Source organism: Rhinatrema bivittatum, chromosome 4 (assembly GCF_901001135.1).
Source record: "Rhinatrema bivittatum chromosome 4, aRhiBiv1.1, whole genome shotgun sequence".
In the NCBI taxonomy this organism is placed as follows: Eukaryota; Metazoa; Chordata; class Amphibia; order Gymnophiona; family Rhinatrematidae; genus Rhinatrema; species Rhinatrema bivittatum.
The window spans coordinates 447,210,629-447,228,770 of NC_042618.1; positions in this window are offsets into that span (position 1 = coordinate 447,210,629).

Consider the following 18,142-nt stretch of genomic DNA (forward strand, 5'->3'; position numbering starts at 1 on the left):
ATGATTTCTGCATTTGACTTTAGTTAAATTAGGGATGCAAAATATTAAGGGGTAGATTTTCAAAACTTACATGCGCGCGTCTATGTGCGTGCTCTACCTGGCGTGCACACATGGATGCGTGATTTTATAACGTGAGCGCGCTGGCGTGCACACCTTATAAAATGCCAGGTCAGTGCACACAAGGTGGGAGGGTCAACTTTAGCAAATACGCATGGCGACACATCGGGGCCTTCCCCAGTTCCCTCCCAGTCCGCTCCAATTAAAAAGCGGACTGGGAGGGAACTTCCCAACCCCCTAGCCTAACCTCCCTTCCCCTTCCCCTATCCTGCCCTCACCCTATCCCTATCCTAACTGCCCCAAATTTTCTTATTTTACCTTTTGCTCCTGCCTCGGAGCAGGAGCAAGTTGTGGGTGACGGCACCCTGCCTCCAGCCCTGCCCCTGCCCCTGCCCCCCCCCCCCCCCCCGGACCGCCCCTTTTTCAAGCCCTGGGAGTTGCACGCGTCCCGGGGTTTACGCTCGTGGCTGGGCCATTTGAGAATTGGCACGGCGCGCGTAAGGCCCGACCACGCGTGTATACCCCAGGATTTACGCGTGCTGGGGTTTGAAAATCTACCCCTAAGTGAATATTACCGTGTTATCCTTTAAGCGTGAATATTTTCTGGCACAAGCTAGGGATTCATTCAGGCTGACTGGCAGCTAATTTCCGGGTTCCCGTTTCTTGGTGTGCTACGTGGCTCCCTTGCATTGGGCGAGGGAAGCCCCGCCCCTCCAGGCTGTATTTATCATTTAAATGGTTAACTAATTAATCTGAGGAGTTTAAACATTTTACTTTAACATTTATGTGACCCCTGGGGTGAGGTCCTTGCTGAGGATTCCTGGAGCTTAAGGCATTCACACTTTCCATGCAACTCTTGCCCCTTTCTCGGTTTCAAGATTCCCTAGCAGGGTGTGGTTGGGGGAGGGGGGGGGCAGAGACTTCTTTTGAACACTGTTAATGCAGTCTTTGTATACAGCAGTAAGAATCATCATGCTGGAAGCTGATTGTGATGTCCAACTTAAACTTTACTTACAATTGTTGGTGAAATAGTGAAAACGACTATCTACAACTCCTCATACAGTAGCATCCATTTACATATTTGGCTCTTCCATAAATCTGTGACTTTGGAATTCTTGATACATCTCTTAGTTAATTCCTGATCCTTTTTGATTGTGAAGGTAATTTAGAAGCTGCCTACCCAATGAGTGGAGGAGTAATCTAGTGGTTAGAACAGCAGGCTCTAACCAGCAGGGTTCAAATCTCACTGTCGCTCCTTGTGACTTCTCCTTCCACAAAAGTTAACTGAATTTTTCCACACTAATTTTCCACTCTGCCTGCTATTGTAGAGACTGGTTGACCAGTCCAAGCAGCTGGGTGCCTGGCAGGAGGGGCCTGGGTGCCTGGCAGGATTGGTCCATCCCTGCCCCCTCCCCCCCTGCTTCCTAAATCCTAACCCATAGCCTGAGCTAGGGGCAAACAATAGTGGAGACCAAGGGAGGCCTCAACACATGGATTATTTATCTGCTTGTCTTCTTGTTCTTCTGCCGAGTCATTTTTTGTATCTGTTGCATTAAGTATATTTCACATCATGCAGAACTAATTGCTTACCTCATCATTTGAACCAAAGGAGTCTGCCTAATCTATTACTGTTCCATCGCCCTGACTTTTGCTAAGGTCTCAGCTGTGAATGAGCCAGTCTGAAGCCATGCTCCTTGATGTGCTTGGATGTTGCCGGTTATACGGAGGAAGGAAGGCGACCAGGCTCAGTCGCTGCTTTGTGAGCAGCAGGGAAGGGAACCAGACCTAGATACTACTCGCTGAGTGGACAGGAAAGAGGGAAGGAACCCAAACTGGTGGGGGAATTTGATGCTGTGCCATGATTTTGCCATTTGTAGTAGGGAGAGGAATTGTTGGGCACGCTGATAAGGTGAATTTTAAAAGCCCCGCGTGCGCCAAAACCGGGAGATACGCGCAGACGTTGGCCCGGCGCGGGCCGAGCAGATTTTTAAAGCTGCTCGCGTGAGCATGTACCTGCCGCTACGTGCACGAATGACAAGTTCGAAAAAGGGGTGGGGGATGGGCGTTCCTGGATTGCACATTGAAATCTGCACATAAACACTTATGCGGACAGGCGCATGGCGGCGTCCCCTGCCACGTGACTTTACTTCTGCTATGGATGGCATGCAAGTAATAAAATAAAGATAAATAGATAGATTTGTGGGGATTTAAGGGTCGGGGCTAACGGGGAGAAGGGAGGCTATGAAACTAGGGGGCTTACCTGGGTGAACTGGGAACAAACTGGTAAAACTGTTAATGACATTGGCACTCGTGTCTTTTAAAATCCCCCCACTTACACGCTAGAGGCGGCATTTGGGCACATAGGTGCGCGAACACGTGCACGTGGTCAGGCTATTTTGTTACATGCAGCACATATACGCACGGGTGCCATAAAATGCCGGCGTCCCTAGGCGCGGGCTGACGAACGCGCGCAAATGAGTGCCCACGTGCCTGTTTAAAAGTTGCCGTCCCTGTGAGCAGGACAAAAAGGAAGGAGCCAGACTGCTTTCACTCTTAAAAGGAAGGAAGAGCAGGGTAGGGGAACTCTCCTCAGGCAAAACACGTCTTTTGGCAGCAGCGAATTGCAAACTATCACACATGTACTCCGCCACTGCGAAGAGCTGACAGCGAAGACATGAATGGAAAAGGGAAGTAGGCCAAGGAAGAGGAAACTACGTATTGTGATTCTGATTGAACTTATATTTAATCACATCTATTTTGAAAGGGCTTCTCCTACACTGAGCCTTGAACACAGAACCAAAATTTGTTCCAGGCTACGAAGGTGTAAGTAACAGAATATGATGGCCAGTAAAGGACTATATGTTTGCCCAGTTTCATGCCTGTTAGCTTGCTTGTCTTGATACTTTTTGTCAAGGGGTGTATTTTCTTCCCTCTGTAGTCCTACCTGAGTCACATCAAGGGCCTAATTTACTAAGGACCAGATCTTAAAATCTACGCGCGGGCGTAGATTTGTTCGCGCAACCCGGCGTGAACAAATCTACGCCCGATTTTATAACATGCTCTGAAATCGGCCTTGGAGGGAACTTTTTTTTCCGGCCCCCCGCCCCCAACTTTCCCCTCCCTTCCCCTATCTAACCCACCCCCCATCCCTAACTAAATCCCCCCTACTTTTACTCCAAAAGTTATGCCTGCCCGAGGCAGGCGTAAGTTGCGCACACCGGCGGGCTGCTGGTGCGCCATGCCCCGGCACAGGCTGCTGTGCTGGAGCAATCGACACCGCCCCCGGACCACTGTCACACCCTGGCCATGCCCCCGGACCGCCCCCGAACCACCGCCACGTCCCTGGCCTCGCCCCCGGACCACCCCTTTTTGCAAGCCCCGGGACGTACGCACGTCCCAGGGCTTGCACACGCCACTGAGCCTATGCAAAATAGGCTTGGCGCGTGCAGGAGCAGAGTTTATCGGGTTACGCGCGGAGCCTTTGAAAATCTGCCCCTAAGCTTTTTTCCCCATAGACACCAAATGGGAGAAAAGCCTCGGTAATTTAGACCCTTCAAAGATGCCATATATTATGTGTGTGTGTGTGTTAGACTCGACCCTAACATTTAAGCCGCATATTCATCAACTGGCCAAAACTGCTTTTTACAAATTAAAATTATTGCGCCCTTTAACATTTTTTTGGCCCTCTATCAGGGCCGGTGGAAGCACTAGGTAGACTAGGGGGGGGCAGCATCAGCATGGTCTCTCCTTCTTCCCGCCCACGTGGCTGGAAGAGAAAGCACCATGGCGCAGTCCAAGGAGAGACCATGCTGATGCCAACGTAGGCGGGAAGAAGAAGAGTGCGTCCTCTGGCCCAGGCTGCACTGCAACAAGGAGCAGGAAGAGCAGCAGTGGCCCCGCCCACTCAGAAAGCAGTAGGAAGTTGTGCAGGAGGCAGAGAAGCGTCAGCCCCCGCAGGCCTGAAGAAAGAGAAACAGCACCGGGGGCTGAAGGGCGAGGTTGTTGCTGTTGCCCTTGTGTTACAGGGGAGGAGCAGTGAGGGAGAGACATGTTCATGTGTGTGTGTGTGTGTGTGTGCGTGCATGTATAAGAGGGCATGTCCATGTGTGCATGTATCAGAGAGAGGTCATGTGCACATGTATGAGAGAGCAAGATTGTGTGTACTTATGAGAGAAAGGATTAAATCTGAGCAGCAACTCCCTCTCCTCTCCCCCTGCTAATCCACAGCAATCTTAGGGCATCTGGAATTCAAAAGATCCCAGGTATAGACAGTAAGGGATTTTTTTTTATCTTTATTCATTTTAATTATAGGGGGGGTGTCTGATGTGCCTTTTTATAAATAGTTTATTGGGATTTGGAAAATTTGTATAAATTTTAATCACTGGATGTTGTTCTATTCGTCAGCTGTTATGGAATATTTAGTCTTTTTATTAGTATGGTTTTACTTTATTGTTAATTTATAGTTCTTGATTTTATTGTTTGTTTAATGAAGAATGTTTGTTTTGCCATTGATGCACTGCATAAAGAGCCTGGCGTATGGTTTCCAGTTCAGTTTTTGTCTACACGTCTCTGTTTATAGTTTATGGTATCTTTATTCTGTATTTGGTGAAGATCTGCCTGTGTTCTGCATGTATGACTTGTAGTTTCTGTATAAGGAACAATGAAAACCTGGCTTGTTCTATTTTCCCGGTGTAATTTGTTGCTTTTTCATGGGTAGAGTTATTATTGTTTGAGTGCTGGTAATTACTTAGTACTGTTTTGGGATGGGAGGTTCACAATAATCGTAAAACAGTTTATTCATGACTTTCTGAGGGCCAAGCCCACACCCAACAAAAATTATATTTTTACTTTTTTCTGCAGGTTTTTCTGGTTGGCACCACAGCAGTGCATGTAAATATAATATACAGGTTATAAGTGATAATATTACCTCTGAAGACTGGATGCCTTTTTATGTTAAATTATTATAAATGCATAATTTTATTTGTGTGTAGGGAGGGTGTGACCCCGAGGGGGGTGGGAGCTAAGGTGCCTAAAAACCTTGCACCAGCCCTGCCCGCTATTATATTTTGAATTGTTCTGCAAAGTCTAGTATTAGGACATATTGACTATTGTAGCTCTTTATGGGTTGGGCTGCCAGATAAATTGTTAGGGGGTCTTACAACTTGTTCGACATGTGGCTACCTGCTTACTTTTGGGATTACTGCGATATGCATTCAGAGATTTATACTGGTTGACCATAAAAAATAGATGTACATTTCAGTTGCTGGTAATTCCACATAATCTTTTATTTGGGCAGAACCCAAGTTCCTTAAAAAAGGGTCTTGACTGGTATACTCCCAACCAGACTGTTAAGATCAGTGGGCTCCCATTTATTAGAAGTTCCTGGCCAGAGCGAGGGCTTTTTTCTTTGTTGCTCTAAAATGTCTGAGGGTTTTTTTATTATTATTATTATTATTATTACAACTTACACCTCCACCTTAGTAGAAGTAAACTTATGCAGCAATGAACCTGAGCGCACGCCAGGGCATGTAAGTATTTACGTGCGTATCTCTTGGCCACGCCCCAAAACATCCACGTCCTGCCCAGACCATGCCCTCACCCCACCCCTTTTTGCAATCGAGTGAGATATATGTGCAGTGGAAGATATGCGTGTGTGTGGGTGGCTTTTAAAATTCGGTGAGCGCCAGACATGTGCGCGCATTTCCTGATTTTTTTTTAGCACACCGGGCTTTTAAAATTCACCTCTAACAGTTCAACAATAGGTCAGAGAGTTCTGTTACTGCAGAGCTCTAGCAAAATGCAAGATCCTTCCTGTTAAAGGAGGGATTGGAAGGGGATTAGAGAAGGTGTCATTTAAGGTTGATTGATAGGATGGTGTAGATAGGGTTGGGTAATAGTAAGAGGTTCATTCCCCAAAGAGGATGGGTTTTGGTAGAGGAGATAAAGGGGAAACTCAGGTTGAAAGACTGAGGAGTTGGTTTTTCTTCTATTAAAATGCTGCCCTGAAAGCCTTGGGGCTCAAGTTCATTTGTCTCTCTCTGCTTAAGAAGGTCTCTGCTGACTGAGTGTGTCTTTTTCCTGACCAGTTAGACTGTACCCCACTATCTTTTTTGGGAGACGTATCTTTGAAGATTTGGAACTGCTCTTGGGCTTTCAATAATTTTCTAATTTTTTGGAACCAACAACACTGGATTTTTGGGTAGCTGATAAGTCGCCCCTTGGGCTTCCCAGAACCTTTCTGGTTCCCATCTGGGGATTCCTAGATGACTCAAGCTGCTCCCAGTGTTGCACATCCCAGCCACGTTGGTGCCACGGTCGGGCCTGCTCAACTCGCGCTGCCCTCCACCAGTTCTGGCCTTGCCGCAGCCGCCAGCTCCCGACGTCCCCGACGCTCTCCCCAGGTGTCCTCGGCCTACTCCACGCCACAGGCCTCTTAGCGGAGCTCACGTTGGGGCTCCGCGTCTTCCATCTCCTTGGCCCTGCCCCTAGGCACCCGCACGGCCGACGTCGCTGACTTTAAAGGGCCAAGCGCAGGAAACCCGGCTCGGGCGCATCCCGATGACATAACACAGCCTCAGTACTTAAGGCTTGGCTCGGTCCCCAGAACCTCGCCATGGCAATCTGGTCGACACCTCGGTGTTTCAAGTTTGCCTGTTCCTTGCTCCTGTGCCTGATCCTTGTTCCAGTGTCTCTTTATTTCAGCATCTCCTTGTTCCAATGTCTCCTTGTCACAGTGTTCCTGTGGTCCTCCGTGTCTTCAGCGTCTGTCTTGTTCCTGCTCCACGTTCCCTGGTAATACCCTTCGGACTGATTCTTGGTACTGACCTCTGCTTGCCTGACTACGACTGGACCTGACCTTTGCCTGCCTTTGACCAAGTTGACGGCTGCCTGGAACTGACCTCTTCCTGCCTGACCACTTTGACCACCGCCTGGAACTGACCCTCGCTTGCCTTGACTATGCTCGGACTGACCTGGATTTGACCACTGCTTTGACTGACTACTTCTGGACGGATACTCTGGCTTTGACCCTTGCGCTTTACTCGGACACCCTCTTCTAGCCTTCTGTGACCACCAGACCGACCTGCTTGGACTCTGACCGTGTCCTTCATCTGACCAGACCCACAGGTGTTGCCTGTTCCGCCCGGAGAACCTTCCTGAACTGCTACCTCCCTGAGGTCTCCGGAGTCTCCTGTTCAGGTCTGGCCAATCCTCTCTGCATCAGCCACGCACCCTTACTCGTGGTGGGCACACCTCTCCGCTACCTCACCGGAAGACCCTCTGTGGCCCACCTAAGTCCAGGTGGTCCGGGTACTCAAGGGCTCAACCTGTGGAAACCCCGGACTTTTATTGGCGAAGCTCCAGCAGGCCTCTGTCTCCTCGTGGCAGGCGCTCTCTGGGTCCGACCAGAGGGCCATACCAATCCTGCACCAGGCCAAGGGTCCACCTCCAGTGCAACACCCAAGTCTGCAGCAGCGTCAGTTATCACCTCTGCAGCATCTGAAGGTGGCCCCCTTAAGACTTTGAGATTCCATTTCATTTCTACTGTCACAGAATATTAAAATGCATTTTCACTAAATTAATCCCCTATTCCATTCCTCTTACAAAATCAAGCTACACAATTTATAATATTTTAATTTGTTCTAAAAATCGTTCTTTAAGATAGAACTATCTAGACCTCAGTATTGAATATTAAAGGATTTTCTCTCTGGATTACTGAAGATCATGGGCCAGATACTAAATTTTGGTATTTTCCCATATTTAGTATTATTTCTTTTTAATTTTTCTTTTGTATGATTTTGTCACTTGCTTACTAATTGCATTTTAAAATGTTTAGAACAGTGGTTCTCAACTGGTGTGTCGTGACACACCAGTGTGTCGCCAAGAACACACAGGTGTGTCGCTACACTTCCCGGTCCCCCGCTGACCCAGCTGCTCCTCGGTCCTCCTCCGCCCGGGTTTAAAATGCTGTCAGCCCGGGTGGAACGCGGCAGGACAGCTGGAGTCAGCGGCATTGGCATGGTCTCTTCTTCCCCCCTCCCCGCAGCCCGGAAGAGGAAGTGGTGAGCAGCGGGTGCGTGCGCAGGAAGAAGAGACCATGCTAGTGTGGTCAGAATCGGCCCGAAGAACAGAAGAGAGTCGCGGTCTGAAGAATGTGCAGCACGGCTCGGAGGAAAATGAAGAAGAGCGTCAACCCCCGCGGCCGATGGGACTCCTCCTTCACGAGGGCTGAAAATGAAGGAGGTTAGGGTTGGGAGGAGGCTGCTGCTGCCGCTAGTTCCGTGGAGGGAGAGAGTGAATGAGCAAGCATATATGTTTGAGATCCTGTGTGTGTATGTGTGTGAGTGAGATAGCATGTATGTGTCTGATTGAGAGTCTGCCTGTGAGAGAGAGAGCATGAATGTAAGTTTACAACTTGGAACCTGTATGTGTAAGTTTGTGATTGAAAACCTGTTTGTGTGAAAGTGTGTGTGTATGATTGAGATCCTTTGTGTGTGAGAGAGATCATGTGTATTATTTATTTATTTATTTATTTATTTAAAGGCTTTTATATACCGGAGTTCATGCACTTGTGCATACCACTTCGGTTTACACAGAACAAGGAACAGAAAATTACATCAAACAGATTGAACAATTAAACAAATATACAATTACATCCAACAATTGGGTATAAATAACATGGCTAACTTAGTAGGAACTTAGAGTTTGAGGTAAAGGAGAGAAATAGTACCAAGTGGTAACAGAACAATGTTAATAGCTAAATAATAAATATAAATAGTAAATACAAATTCTTATAATAAATACAGGTGTTTACAGATTACAGTCTTCATGAAAAGTTTACGTCTACAGAATAGGGTTAAGTAAATAAGAACTGGCGGTTATTTCTATAGGAGTGAAGACTTCAAAAACTGAGGTTACATCTGGATTAAGAGGTATTGGTGTAGTATGCTCAAATATTTAATGATTTGGAATTGTGAGACCAAGGATAAAAATTAGGAGTTGTTTGATATGATTATAAAAGCGAGAATGATTCAAGTTCTGGGATGTGGTTCTGAGCTAGACCTTTAAGTGTAGGCTTTTGTAAAGAGCCAGGTCTTGAGTTTCTTTTTGAATGTTCGAGTACACGTTTCGAGGCGAATGTCCGTGGGGAGGGCATTCCAATGAAGGGGGCTGGCAGTCGAGAATGCATGTTTCTTGAGTGAGGACTTGGCTGAAGGTACGTGTAAGGTGCCTAAGTATCTGTTTCTGATTGGTCTTGAAGACTCGTGTAGGCGAAGTGGAAGGCTTAGATCTAGCGACGTTTGTGAATGGATGTTCTTGTGTGTTATAGTTAGCACTTTGAAAATGATTCTGGATCTGATGGGGAGCCAGTGTAAGTGTTTTAGTATGGGTGTTATGTGTTCACTTCTGCTGGTGTTAGTAAGAATCCTTGCGGCGGAGTTCTGCAACATTTGTAGAGGTTTTGTGGTTATGGTTGGAAGGTCTATAAGCAGAGAGTTGCAGTAATCGATCTTGGAAAATAGTATTGTTTGGAGGACTGTTCTGAAGTCCTGAAAATGCAGGAGAGGTTTCAGCTTTTTCAGAAAATGTAGTTTATAATAGCATTCTTTCGTTGTGTTCTTGACAAATTCTTTGAGGTTCAGCCTTTTGTCTAAGGTGACCCCCAGGTCTCTTACTTGAGTGGAATTGATCATTGGTGGTGAGGTTAGGTTGTTGGTAGGCTGAAGGTTCTCATCTGGAGTGATAAGCAAAAGTTCTGTTTTTGACGTATTAAGTACTAGGTTAAGGCTAGATAGGAGTGAGTTTATGGACTGTAGACAATTGTTCCAGAAGTTGATGGTGCTGGAGATGGAGTCAGTGATTGGCAGCAGAATCTGAACATCGTCTGCGTATATGAAGTGTGTGACCTTAAGACTTGAGAGTAGATGACATAGGGGGAGAAGATAGATGTTAAAGAGGGTGGGGGAGAGAGAGGATCCTTGGGGAACTCCGAAAGAGGATTTGACCGGGAGGGAATCCTTGTTGCTGATTCTGACCTTGAAAGTCCTATTGTGTAGGAAGGATCTTAACCATTCCAGGGCTGATCCTGAGATGCCTATGTCTGAGAGCCGGTCGATCAGGATAGAGTGTTTTACGGTATCAAACGCAGCTGATAGGTCGAGGAGAATCAGGAGGTATGGGTATGTATGTACGATTAAGAGCCTGTGTGCATAAGTAAGAGAGAGATCATGTGTGTCTGTGTGTGATTGAGAGCTGGTTTAGGTGAGAGAGCATGTGAGTATGTGATTGAGAGCCTGTGTGTAAATGAGAGAGAGAGAGCATGTTTGTAAGCATGTGAATGAGATTCTGTGTGTGAGAGAAAAAGACAGCATGTATGTGTGTGTAAGCGTGAAAAGATAGACAGCATGTGTGTAAATGTGTAATCAAGAGCCTATATAAGTGAGAGAAAAAGCATGTGTATTTATGAGTGATTGAGAGCATGTGTGTATATGTGTGTAATTGAGAGCCAGTGTGAGAGAGAGCACTGGTATGTGACTGAGAGAGAGGAGAAAGTTCCAAGCAAACCACCCCTCCTCCTACTAATTCAAAACAATCTCAGGACACCTGGATATCAAATGCTCCCAGGTATGCAGAGCAAAAAAAATTTTGTATCCTTTTTTTCATTACTGGGTCTTTGTGTCTGCTATTTTGAAATATTTTATTGGTATCTAGAAAATTTTTATATGTTTTTAATTATTGGATATTCCACTCATCAGCTGTTTCGAAATAATCTGTTCTTTTTGTTAGTATGGTTTTACTGCTACTGATTTTATATTTCTTGATTTGTTTTATAAGGATGGGTGATGTTTCTTTTTTTCCTTTGTTGCACTGCATACAGAGACTCTGGCTTGTTGCAGTTTCCAATTCAGTTTTTTCTGCATGCTTCTAGTTATGCGTTTTGGTCACTTTATTCTTTGTTAGGTGAGGGTCAGCACATGTGATTTAGGTGAGGTTTTCTGCTGGCGTGTAGTTTCTGTGTAGGGCTCTATAGCAGCCTGACTTGGTCCGTTTTCCTAATAGGAGATGTATTGGTGTCTTAAGGCCTGGTGTAATATTTCAGTGTTGCCTTTTCTTAGGTAAGTTGGTTACTGTTTAAGTGCTGGAAATTGGTGCTGTTTTGGTGTGGAATGCTTACTATTTATGCAATTTCTGTTCAGACAGAATATGTATCTTTTCCTTGTGTCATTTTAAACAATAAAAATAATTACCGGACCTTTACTTTTTATTTCCGCCGTGAATTGTAATGAGCAGTGTGTCATACATGTGCGAGTGGCCTGTCAGGTGTGTCACGATGGGAAAAAGGTTGAGAACCACTGGTTTAGAACACGAAAGCATGACCTCAACCAATCCTTTGAAAAATTAGAGGACACTCCTGTAGGCATAGGAAGGAGCACTTTTGGTTTCCTTAACATTAAGTCACGGAGGAAATAGTCAAGAAGTTTTTCAAAATAACATCTGTGCACTAGAAACCAGATGTTCCACCCAGAATAACGGGCTCTACTTTCAGGGGCATTGCAGGCATGAATGCTTGAATTTGGAAAATAACACATCCCCTTCAGTGTCCTCCTATATGGGATAGTACACACATAAACCCAATTTTATAACAGTGCTCTTAGGGCAGAAGTCCGTGTGCATAAAGGACTCACGGACTTCAGCCCAAATTTTCAATGCTGACTTACATGTATAAGTCCGCTGTGAAAATTAGCAGGACTGCATGTACCTTTCTGTAGCATAAGTGCACACCTTTACAAAGCCGCCAGGTATCCTCTTCGCGCCTAGTACTGCCGACACAATTCTGCGACCTGGGGGACCCTGGGAACTTGAGCAGCAGCACATCTATCACCCCCATTAGGAACGTGACCTATATAATAGGAAATCCTTCTCATCTCCCAGCCTTTCTGCACCATACAGGATAATGTATGCAGTCAGAATACAGTTTTAAGTATAGCTTGTACAAAAAACATTGGACCTCCCCACCTCCATGAATATCTAAAAGAGGTTTCAAATATTTCCCTCAAAATTCATATAGGTTTTTAAATTTTGTGTCTGGTATCTGTTACGATCCTGATCGCGGAGCCCATCCCGCGAGCAGGCCTCTCCACTACTCACCGGCGAGCCGCCGCCGACTGTGTCCACGGCGGGCCACTGACACCGTGCCACTGTCTTCCGTGGCCTAGTGCCACTGCCTGAACTGCTACCGATGCTGTCAGACCTCGCCCCGCTGCCCAGCCGCTATCGCTGTCTCCTTTTGCAGTCTTAGCATGGGTGTAGCTTGCTTATTGCGGTGGTTACTACCCCTACTACCCCTAACTAATCAAGCTTGATATTTCACTTGGATGCAGCTCCATCACTGCTCTCTACGTTAATGGTGGGGGTGGAAGGGAAATAGAACCAAGAGCTAAGAGAAACAGATAAGTATGAGAGAAAAGATGTGTGAAGCTTGCTGGGCAGACTGGATGGGCCGTTTGGTCTTCTTCTGCCGTCATTTCTATGTTTCTATATGTTTCTATGTTTCTAGCGCCGCCGCTGCCGGGATCTTCAAGCAGCAGGAAGCCACGTTTGCTTTTTATCTTCGCGGCTCCATGCCGCCGACTTTCTTTTTATGACCCTGTGCTGCCGTCGGACCTCCACGTGGCAGGGAAGCCACCATTGCCATCCACCGCCACAGCTCCTTGCGGCAAGGAAAGCCGCCAGGTATCCTCTTCGCGCCTAGTACTGCCGACACCATTCTGCGGCCTGGAGGCCGCTCCCGACGCCTGCCTGCTTCCTGCATCTGTGCGGCAGGGACGCCACTGTCCAAGGTCCTGCTCTACTCCTGGGCCCTTCCTAGGTGCCAGCGTGCGCCTCTTCAAGATATTTAAAGGGCCAGCGGAGGGAAAAGCCCGCAGCCCCACAGGAAGTCCTCTTCAGTCAATTTCCTGCTTCAGCCCCATAAAAGGGCTCTTTTCTAGTTCCTCAGAGCCTTCGGATCGGATCCCATGGTCGTCCATGTTCTTCTGTGCCTATCCAGGTCCTCCGTGGTCTTCATGTGTCCAAGATGGTTCTTTGTTCCATGTCTTGATGTTCCTGGTCTCCTTATCCTGATGTTCCTGGTCTTATCCTTCGTCGGAGCTCCTTCGTCACCTGTTCCAAGTCCTGATGTTCCAAGTCCTGATGTTCCGATGTTCCAGAGCTCCTTTGTTGCCTGTTTCAAGTCCTGATGTTCTGATGTTCCAGAGGCCATTCGTTGCCTAGTCCTGATGTTGCGAGTCTTCCGAGTCTTCCAAGTTCCGAGTTTGCCAGCTCTTCGAGTCCTCCAGATGGCCACCCCGAGGGTAAATCCGTATGGATCCGGTTCCTGTTTCCAGTCATTGGAGTCTCGTTTGGTTGGATCCCCTTCTTCGCCTGTTCAAAATCCTGATGTTTCAAGTCCTGATGTTTCAAGTCCCTTCTCGTTCAACAAAGTTGTATCTCTGCTCGTTGACTCTCTCTCCTTGTACTTTCGTATCTTATCCAGTATCGTATATTATCCAGTTATTATCCAGTTAGCCCTTTATCCTCGTTCATTGTAATTTCCTTTCTCAGTTACTTGTGAACCGACATGATGTGTCCTACGAATGCCAGTATATAAAAAAGTGTTAAATAAAAAAATTAAAAAGTCCTGATGTTCCAGAGGTCTTTTGTCGCCTTGTCCTGATGATCAAGTGTTCCAAGTATTCCGAATGTTCCAAGTGTTCCAAGTTCCAAGTGTTCCAAGTTCCAAGTTCTGAGTCTTCCGATTTCCAAGTTCCAAGTTCTGAATCTTCCGAGTTCCGAGTCTGCCAGCTCTTCGAGTCCTCCAGATGGCCATCCCTAGGGTAAATCCGTATGGATCCATTTCCTGTTTCTGGTCATTGGAGTCTCGTTTGGTTGGATCCCCTTCTGGTGCTTGTCGCGCTCCCATGTGGTCCGCAACCAGCCTTCCTAGGTTGTGTAGGGTGCACAAGCGGACAGGGTGGTCCGCGACCAGCCCACGGGCTGTGTAGGGTGCCCTGAGAGACAGTGCCCACCTGTACCTTCCAAGTTCCAAGTCCTCATCTGAGTCATTCCAAGTCCTCGTCTGAGTCCTTCCAAGTTCCCAGTCTTCATCTTGTTCCTGCCCTCAGCCTCCGTCTGGCCTCATGCACTCATTGTTCCCAAGCGGCGGGTCCGGAAGGGCTACCGAGTGGCCAGAGGGCTACTCTCGTGACCAGCATTGCGTTGCTGGGTCACACTGGTGTGTGTAGGTCCAGCGGAGGGCTGATCCTGCCTGGTTCTTGCTCCGAGTTTCTTGCCTTAGTTCCCAGTCCTGCTTTGTTCCTGCTCCACCCATGCTTGCATGCTCTCACCTCCCATGGTGTGCCTTGGGGCTCCTCCCTGAGCTGCACCGTGGTCCAGGGGCTCATGCTCTGCCATGAGCTAATGACCGCGCCTGTTTCAGGATCCGTAGCTGTGGTTCGCAACAGTTTCCGAAGGTCACGGTCGCAACAGTATCTTTCCTGATAGGTTTAATTGTGTGAGAATACAGATGAGGTATAAATGAAAGGGAGGAGCATGGGTTGTTAGTGAATGCATTTGGTAGATTGTGCACTTCTGAAAAGATGAATGTTGTGATTTCTGGGAGAGTTAGCAGTACTCTTATTTAAAAGCAGTAAAATTCCTGTTGAAATGGCCTAGCGAAAATCTCTGCCCTGATAGTGAAATATGGAAGATTAAAAGGACAGCTGGTAGCATGGCATGGCTTGGCTCCCATCATTTTCCAGAGGAGAAAAATAAATAATTTGAACATAATGGAGGCGGAGTGCAAAAGAAAGGCCTCGCTAGACTTATTCCTGCCCCAAGCAAGAGTAAATATTTTCAGGGTGGAGGCTTCTGAGGGGTCTATGGGTGAATTATCTCTTTGGGGCACAGCGGAAGGTGGTAATGGAGGGTCTACGGTGGTTCTCTCTTTTACAAAAGCTGTTATTTGGGAAAATCACAAATATCTGCTGCTTTTCACCCAAGAGAGGCTGAAAAGCTGCATGAGAGAATCAACATCCTAAACACTCATCGACTGCAATTTAATTTCCAGTTTAATTTCGTTTAAATCAATTACTTGTGGTGCCCTTTCACTGACAAGCTAGTACTTTGTATCATTATAAGGCTGTGTTTCTCAGCTTTCCAAAAGAATGGTCCCATTTAACACATTGGTTAGTAATACAAAATGTTCCAGAGATTACATTACTTAGCGTTGCATCCAGATCCTCTGATTAAAGAAAATCATAACGACTCCACAGTTAAAAAGCCAGCAGAAATGAAGCACTAAGGAAACAATACACAGAACAAGGATAACATAAACAATGATATACTGGATCCTCAGATAAACCTTTTATTATGGTATTCATACACATCACCATATTGATGAACAAATGAAAAAACAAAAAGTTTGAGTTAAATGTTGGCAGGAGATTTGCTGGGACTATCTTTGGTTTAATTTTTTTTTTTCGGTAAAGGAAATATCGGGCTATAGTATAGAGGGACTATTAGCTGTTGCTAATGCCGCCCTGTCAACCTTCTCTTTTTCAAATAAATCTCTCTCATCTGAATAATGAATCGAGGTAGTTCCTTCAGCGTTCCCTCTCTATCCCCCCCCCCCCCCCTCCTCCCTTCTTTTAGCAGTGATGTTGCCATGCTACCATGGCTACAGACTCCTGGCAGGCTCCATGTACTCTTGAATTTGGACAGCCGGGGATATCTGAAATGGAATCCTGTGAGCAAATATGTGAGGCTGTGGTATGCACCCTGCAGGAGTCTGCTGCTCAGAAAAACCAGAGAAGACTTCTTGTGCTGCTCTGGCCTCCTGAACAGGCATTGGCTTGGAAGTGAAGAGGCAGGCCTGCTCTGATGGCAGGGAGGACATGCTCATAGGCATGGCATTATACATTTTCCATCACAGGGTCTTTCTCGTCTCTCCCGACATATCGTAACTACTTCCTCCTCCATACATGCTTTAGTGCACTTCTTTGAACCCGCTCAGTCTCAGCTCAATTCAAGCACGAAGGTAGACTTCCACTCCGAAGCAGTTTGGTGCTTGCCGCTTAGGAGATTGCATTGGGATGGGAGTTAGACGATTAGAAGTGAATTATGACCTTCACTGAAAATTTCAGCCCTGTTGAAATTTGACTGAATGTTCATAATTTCTCCAGATTTGCTGGTAGTAGAAACTTGTTGAAATTTCAAATTGGAGGAAAGATCAGGGGAAAATTCGACCAGATGTGATGTGAATTTGCCACAGATTTGCTGATTCATGGGATCAGATCATCAAGTCGTTTACATAAGACTTTTTTTTTTTTTAAGTTTGGAGAATTAATTTGACAGACCCGCAAACTTCTTGTATGCACAGAAATAAAAGTTAACAAATAAAAAACAAAATATACACATATAAGCAATGCCTTTTTTATTAGATTAAGTTCTAGTAGGCAAGCATAGGGAGTCCTGCCTGTGAGCTTGCTAAATGCAAAAAAAGTCTTAACAGCTTTGCAAATGAGACAAAGTTGCTGCTGAAGAGAGGAAGCTTTTGCTGTAGTTGCAGCACGGGGCAGTCACCTGCCATCAAGAAAAGGCAGCCATCACTGCTCCTGCTGTAATGAAGAAGAACCACTATTACCGTAACAGTCTAGGGTAGCTCCCTGCTTCTGGGCCCTGCTGAAAAATAATTGTCATCATAGCAGAGGAGAGAAAAGGAGGAGGCTAGAGAGAGGGAAGGGAAAGAGGCCAAAGGAAGAGAAAGAGGATGCAGACCAGAGGGGGGGAAAAGGGGAAGAGGAGAAAGAGGCCAGTGCATGGGAAGAAGAGAGCAGGGGTAGGTGGAAATGGAGAGGGAAAAGAATCTTGAGGAAGAATGGAAGTGGAAGAGACTAGAGGAAGAGAAGTGGGAAGGGAAGAAGAAGAAAGAAATCTAAAGAAGGGAAAGGGAAGAGAGAGAAGAAGCCACTGGGAGGGTGATGAAAGAGGAAGAGACCAGAAGGAGAAGAGCAGGAAGGCACTGAAGGAAGATGAAGAAGAGGAGAAAAAGGATGGGGGAAGCAGAAAAAGATAAAGAAGTCAGAGGCAGAGAATTGAAAAAGGAGGAGGCTCAAGCATAAAAAGGGGTACAAAGAAAAATGAAGAAATAGAAAATGAGAAAACCAAGCCCAGCTTGTTGTGTATACATGTTTTGCTTTCACCATCATAATATTTTTTTCCAAAGATATGGTATGGAACTCGAGCGGTAGTGGCTTGGAAACAGCCAGATGAAAATGTAGGCAGACTCTGGCTATTCCTTAAGTGCAGTTTATTTACAGTGAAAACAAAGTGCAGTGCAGAGCAAAACAAACAAATTAGGCAGCTCACTTTGGAAGTTCAGGTATTTCACAAATACTGGGCATCACACATACAGGTCTTAGCATATTCCTGGTTCCTGCCTGGTCCCCAGGGGCCTCTCTAACCCTTCTGTGCTCTACTGAAAGGATCTTCCCTGGGGCCACAATCCCTTGCAGTGCTGATCCTTAAGGAAGGTCTGGCTAGATCTCTGTGGTCGGTCCATTAAGGTAATTTGAGGATTTTCCAGATTACTCTCTCCTATATTGTATATATATACGGTGTGATATGTATATTATACAGGAACATCGGTATATAAAAACCAAAAATAAATAAATAAATAAATATATTGTAAGCATACATTATAGCCAGAGATAATAGAAATTTGCAGAGAAAGTTCCTGAAAACTAAGAGATGGTTGCAGCTACAATGGTGGAGACTTCCCTTTAGCTCTAAGTGTTGTGAAACGGGTGTTTTAGTGTGCCCTTGGGCCTCAGCTCGACCCCAGATGGATCTAGGAACGAACCGAGGGTTGGCGACGTGTCCCAGGATAGCAGAGACTATGGTCTTACCCTCTGCCAGGCCTGCAAGCTCCCAGCACTAACAATAAGATGATGTTGGTAGGGGAATGGTCCTCCGACCGTTCCGAGCCCTTTTGAACCTGCCACTTGATCGGCATGGAGCAGCAGGCCGGCCTGAGGATGAGGGCAGG